This window comes from Ursus maritimus, unplaced genomic scaffold (assembly GCF_017311325.1).
Source record: "Ursus maritimus isolate PB19 unplaced genomic scaffold, ASM1731132v1 scaffold_22, whole genome shotgun sequence".
Classification (NCBI taxonomy): Eukaryota; Metazoa; Chordata; class Mammalia; order Carnivora; family Ursidae; genus Ursus; species Ursus maritimus.
Window position 1 is genome coordinate 24105595 of NW_024424675.1, and position 7129 is coordinate 24112723.

The following is a 7129-nucleotide window of genomic DNA, read 5'->3' on the forward strand; positions in this document are numbered from 1 at the left end:
TCATGCTTTTTTATAGTTATTTCCAAACAACCTCCTGTCCACTCCCAGTTTATACCAGAATCCCACATGTAGCTCTTCTAGTCACAGTAAAAGTAGCAATTTCCCAAACTATATTCCATTGCCATTTGTAACTTCTGGGTTTAAGTGCCCCCTCCAGAGCCTCTTGAACCCCAACTACTAACGTACCATTTGTTTGTTTTTTTCTTTTTTTAAATTTAAAATCAATTAATTAACATATTAATTAAAGTGTATTATTAGTTTCAGAGGTAGAGTTTAGTGATTCATCAGTTGCATATAATACCCCATGCTCATTATATCAAGTGCTCTCCTTAAATGCCCATCACCCAGTTACCCCATTCCCGGCTCACTTCCCCTCCAACAGCTAACATACCACTTTGAAATCTGCCTGCAAAATGTCCAAGTTACCCTTTCCTTCCCTGTCATACAACTTAACACATGTGTTCCCACCATACTCAGTCCCTTTTCAACTTTACGTTTTCTGAGAAATCTTCTTTGTATCACCGAGGAAGCACAGAGCTTTATATATTTTGCATATTTTATAAGCCAAGCTCTTATTGTCACTTTCAAAGATTAGGATAAATACCACTTAGAACAAATACCTAGGAGACAGTTATATTTTAATTATCTTAGCCCTAGACAGACTAGAATTAGTCACAACATGTACATAAATCCTGTATGACTGGGAGAGTAAAGTCTAGTTTTAGCTTAAGAAGAGAGGATTTTGTCATATCCCTAAATTTAGGCTTTTTTTTTGCAAAAAGTGTCTAAAAGCATGTGTCAAGAGAACTCAGACCATGATTGTCCTGGAAGTTGACAGCAGCGCTGCACTTCATTCTGGACCGCTCACATCTGGGAATTACCATTGGAAAAATGTCTTTATGCTTCTTTCTCACAGACATCTGTTTGGAGGGGAAATTTGAATGGTGTAAAGTTTCTAAGCAAGTGGGGAAGGCTTAGAAAAACACTTCAAAGTGCAGATTGTGTTTTTTTCTGCTGATGTAGGGAATTCTATGAGATTTAAACTTTTTCCTCTCTGGAAGCTGGTACCAGTTTTCTCCCTTTGTGGAAAAGCTGCAGCTCTTTAAAAGATGAAGAAATTCACTTTGACTAGAAAACATCTGAGGAGAGAGATCAGCTGGTCTTCAAGGTAGGAAAAACATTTGTCAAATGTTCTTTTGCCTCCTACAGGGTAACTGAGCATTTGACAATTTCCTCCTTCCTGTCGCTGAGTCAAATAGGCATTAAGAGACAAAAAGTCATATCTCCTCCCCGCCCCCCCACCCCCGCGCGAAAAGAAGGCCCGATAGAAAGGTTGGGTTTTTCTTGCTTTCTAAGCTGGCCTTGCCTGTCTTCCCTCCTCAGGCTTGCTGGAATTTGACTCCTTTGGGGTTAAATGTAGTGGATGGAGTATAGGGGAACTTGAAGCTTCTACTATTGAACTCTTTCTTTTTAAATTTGCTTGGATGGACAAGCTGCTCTTCTGTGAGAAAGAAGGGAGGAAAGAAGGAAAGAAGGAAAGAAGGAAAGAAAGAAAGAAAGAAAGAAAGAAAGAAAGAAAGAAAGAAAGAAAGGAAGGAAGGAAGGAAGGAAGGAAGGAAGAAAGGAAGGAAGGAAGAAAGGAAGAAAGGAAAGGAAGAAAGGAAGAAAGGAAGAAAGAGGAGGGGAGGGAGGGGGAAGGGAAAGGAAGGGAAGGGAAGGGAAAGGAAGGGAAAGGAAGGGAAAGGAAAGGAAAGAAAAAGTTGGGATACATGGATGGCTCAGTCAATTAAGCATCTGCCTTTGGCTCAGGTCATGATCCCAGGGTCCTAGGATTGAGTCTGCATCAGGCTTCTTGCTCAGCAGGGAGCCTACTTCTCCCTCTGCCTGCTGCTCCCCATTTGTGCACTCTCTCTCTCTGACAAATAAAATCTTAAAAAACAAACAAACAAACACTAGCACATGAGACTATAAAGGGTTAGCACAAAGGTGTTTTGGGGGTGATGGAATTGTTCTTCATCCTAACTGTGGAGGTAACTACACAAATCTATACACATATTAAAGCCCACAGGGCTGTATACTCCCTAAAAAAAGTCTTTGAAAGAGTATGTTATTTGAAAGGTATATTCATCATATTCTAGGAATAGTTTACGTTTTCTCATACCCTCATCCTTTAATAAGTTGAAAATTCAGGAATCAATATACTCATATTTGTCAATAAAAATTATCCTTGCCAAGCTACCAAAAATATGTAGTTTTAACTGAAAATAACTTAAGATATACAAGAAAAATATTTTCTTCTTCTGACTCATATCATGAGATATGAAAATCAAATTGGTCCCTTAAGAAAGATGAGATTAGAATTGACAAGGTCATCACCTATAGATTTAGGAGGTAAATGTTTTAGGGCTGGAACAAGGTTAGCACTTGGTCAGTGCAAGCAAGGCAAGAATTTGGGAATACAGAGAACAATCCAGGGACTTGCTAGGCTATTTATTTATGAACTGAATTTTTGACCTTTCCCATTATTGCCTGTGCCCTACCCTTAAGGTTTGATCTTTCTTTTTCAGTCCTTTTGGAGTATGGTTCTATTTCCTAAAGATCTACCAGGAATCCTTGTCAGACCCAATTCTGTTAGCTTAACAATATGAGAAGTTCAGAGGGTTAAGCATACTCACTGCTTGAGCTTTTACCCCTCATGTTTCCTATCTTCCAGTCCCTCTCCGAGATGACGAGCCTCTCTCCATCCTTCTGGATTTCAATTCTAGTTTTTCCTCTGGGGAAGCTTCTCTGACATTCCTTCTGTGCTACCAATCAGTCTTTCATACTTCACTCTATTTTAACACTTAAAAGCTGTATGTCAATCCTTGTTTATTAGACAGGGAATTCCCTCAGGGTAGAGGCTTTCATTCATATTTATGTCCCCAGATGCTGGTACCTAAGTGTCCATTGAATGGATGGATGGGTGGATGGACGGATGGACAAACAAATCAACAAGTCAATGAAAGTCATTCTACTAAAGGAAAAACAAACAATTTTCTCTAAGATCACCACTGACTTCCAAATTGCTAAAATTGCTAAAAGACAATTTTCTGGCCTTATCATGCCTGACCTGTCTGGAACATTGGACACTACAGAATATTGTCTCCTTCTTGAAATTTCTCTTGTCTTTCGGCTTTAATGACAAGTCTCTCTTGGCTTTCCTTGTCCTTCTCAGTGTACTCCTCGGTTTGCTTTACTGACTTCCTTCTCCGTGGCACCTTCAATATTAGAGTACTCCATGCTGCTATTTTCCACTCTCTCTCTCTCTCTCTTTTTTTTTTTTTCCCAGTATATGCTCCCTGGATGACCTAATCGATGGCTTCAGACTCTGTAGTGAGGGCACAGGGGTACAAGAGCAGCTGGCTCTGGGGCTCCCAAACAGACCAAATTCAGCCACATACTGCCGACAAAATCCAAAGACTGAGAAACAAGTGGTGGTAAAACAAGAAAGGAATTTACTTCAGTGAGGCTAGCACTGGAAGACAGTGGACTAATGTCTCAAAGACTGTTTCCAAAGTGCTGAAAATACTTCCAGGTTTATATTAGGAAAATGTGGGACAGAAGTCCGTGGGTACATGCAGGTGGGCAGTGAAGGTCAAGTTGATCATTGTCTTGGGGTCAGTTATGGGCAGGAGTTTTGCTGGCTCAGAGCAGTCCTTATTGCTTGAGGGGATTGTTTTGGTTCCCATCAGGGGACATTTTGCCCTCAGGGTCTGTTGCCTGAGTTAAGAGATAAGTTGGAGAGAAGAATTTAATCAATTAGAAAGTTTGCAGTCAAAATGGAGGTAGATAAAGTCCTCTTTCAACTTTGTACTCATGCTTCTGAAATCTCCACCTCTAATTCATTCATTCCGTCTGAGCATGAGACAGATACTTACAGCTATCTATGCCCATAAAGACCCCATCCTTAATTATGCCCTAAGCCAAGCTCCTTATCTCCCCTGTCCTGTCCAGCTCCCAGTCTGTGTTTTTGTTCTTGAATCCCCCAAGTTGAATGACACCACCATTCAGACTATCAGCATCCTCCATTCCTCCCTTTCCAGTTGTTTATCAAGTCATGTTGATTTTATTTCCATGGTATGTTTTGACTCTAAATCCTGTTATTGGAGAGAGAACCCAGGTAGAGTTCAGCAATCTCCCTGAACTAAGATGGAGCTGGAGATCCAGGGAGGCCAAAGCAGCTAGAATTCACAGAACACAGTTTCGAGAAGAGAAGATGGCTGCACAGAGACAGAGCGCTCCAGAGATCTACAGAGAATCTCCCTTGAGTCTTCAGCTAAATACTATTCAGAACATGATTTGAGGAAATTACCTGAGGCTGGGTAAAGTACCACTGGAAAAGAGCAAAGAGAATAATCTTCAGATTACCAGCTCCAATAAGATAAAATTTACAATGTCTGGCATTACCAGCATGCAAAGAAGCAGGAAAATATGATGCATAATGAGGAGGAAAACAATCAATATAAACAGATCAAAAATTGCACAGGAGTTAGAATTAGTAGACATATGCAACAGTTGTTGTAGCTATATTCCATATGTTCAAGAAGTTAGATGAAAGATTGAAAATGTTGAGCAGAGATATGGATGTTCGGCAGTATGTGGCTGAATTTGGTCTGTTTGGGAGCCCCAGAGCCAGCTGCTCTTGTACCCCTGTGCCCTCACTACAGAGTCTGAAGCCATTGATTCGGTCATCCAGGGAGCACATACTGAAGAAGAAAAAAAAAAGAGAGAGAGAGAGTGGAAAATAGAAGCATGGAGTATGCTAATATTGAAGGTGCTACGGAGGAGGAAGTCAGTAAAGCAAACCGAGGAGTACACAGTGAAGGACAAGAGAGCCAAGAGAGACTTGTCATTAAAGCCGAAAGACAAGAGAAATTTCAAGAAGGAGACAATATTCTGTAGTGTCCAATGTTCCAGACAGGTCAGGCATGATAAGGCCAGAAAATTGTCTTTTAGCGATTTTAGCAATTTGGAAGTCAGTGGTGATCTTAGAGAAAGTTGTTTGTTTGTTTATTTTTCCTTTAGTAGAATGACTTTCATTGACTTGTTGATTTGTTTTGTCCGTCCATCCATCCATCCATCCATCCATCCATCCATCCATCCATCCATTCATCCATCCATCCATTCATCGTGTTGTGGGAGCTGAAGCCCTGAGAGTGGGTGAGATGACTCAAAGAGAGTGTATGAAGCTGGAAGTAAATAGTGAAGTCATCGTCATCGTCATTGTCGTCATCCTCCTCCTCCTCCTAACCATTTACTGAGTGATTTTTACTATGTGCCAGACATAGTGTTACAGGATCACAGGGTTCTTGCCTCACAGAGTTGAAGAATGAATCTCGTGGACACAAAAGGGTGAAGTGAAGTGAAAGTTAATTAACTGAAGGTGAGAGCAGAAAGGAAAGAAGAAAGCTCTCTAGAGTGAGAGGAGTCCCAAATGGGTTGCCACTGAGGGCTTTTATTGAGGCAGTCTTTTATTGAGAACTGACTGGGAAGCTTGTGGCCTTGAGTTTCTTGTGCTGTCTTGGTTTGAGCATGGACTATTGATAACACCCTTAATGACTTACTTCTTTGAGATTTGGTCATTTTCTGTGATACATGGTAGCTGCCAAAGAAAAATACTCCCTAACATCCAAGGCCAGGTGGCCTGTTTTCTTATCTCTGATTCACTCTGGCTTAGTGCTTCTGCCTGCCAGGAGTAGTCTTAGAGTCCAGCCAGAGGCTCCCTATCTCTCCCTGCCTATACCTTAACCCTTTCCTTATTCAATAGTGCCAAGTACTTTATATGCATTACCTCATTTAACCTTCATAAAGACCTTACAAGTTTAGGTGCTCTGGAACCTTTATCAATGCCAACATTTTGAAGGCTGGCAGATGAGGGTGCTCTCTATCAAGTGAGTCTGAAAAGAGAGCCATCAGAGAAACAGAATCAGGAAAGGGATGATGTCATAGAAACCAAAGCCGGATTGTGTTTTGGGAAGAGAGAGGTCAGCAGTGCCATATGCTGCAAAGATGCCAAGGAATCGGGGCGCCTGGGTGGGTTGAGCATCTGACTCTTGATCTTAGGTCATGTTATGAGATTGATCAATCTCAATCATGAGATTGAGCCCTGCATTGGGCTCTGTGTGTGTCGAGTCTGCTTGAGATTCTCTCTCCCTCTCGCCTCTGCCCCTCCCCCCACTTGAGCTCTCTCACACTTTCTCTCTTTCAAATAAATAAATAAAATCTTTTAAAAAAAATGGAAGGAGGAGTTGTAGGGAAAGGGAGAAAAGAACAATAGAAAAGACAAGACTGAAGAGCTTAACCAAAGTGTCTTATTTCCAGAAAGAATGTAAGAATGGAAGAGAGAGAAAGGATGGGGCAAGGTGTGACCAAGAGGTCTAGTGGAAGAGTAGGCCTTGAACAGGGGGAAGGACTCTTAGGTTGAAAGAAAGGAGTAGAAGAGATAGAAAGAACTAAGGGAAGTTTACTACTAGGGGGTTCTGCTTTAGTCTTAAAAGTAGGAGGCAAAGTTATCTGCTATGAATTAGGTGGGCAGGGATCTTGAAGAGAGCAAGGAAAGTTTGTGATGTGAGACATAACTTATATTCAAAAGGTTGTATCTGATCTTCTGAAGACTCTCTGCTGAAGACTTGAATCAGAGTTGAAAACAGCTAGAAATATATCCTAATAGCTTCTCCTCTTTTGCAAAAAGCATGTACCCAGACTCTCTAGACGGATCCCTGGCTAATAAGATTTTGGGTATGGGTTTTTCTCTGTGCAAGGGAATGGGAAAAAGCAGTATGCAGAGAAGTAAAAATCTGAATATAGATAGAGCAAAATCATGAATGGATGTTGAGTTCTACTTAATTTTTTGATACATATTGAGATGATTATATAGTTTTGAATTATATAAAGTTTCTTCTTTCTTTCTTTTTTTTTTTTTTAAGATTTTATTTATTTATTTGACAGAGATAGAGACAGCCAGCGAGAGAGGGAACACAAGCAGGGGGAGTGGGAGAGGAAGAAGCAGGCTCATAACGGAAGAGCCTGATGTGGGACTCGATCCCGTAACGCCAGGATCACGCCCTGAGCCGAAGGCAGACCATTAACC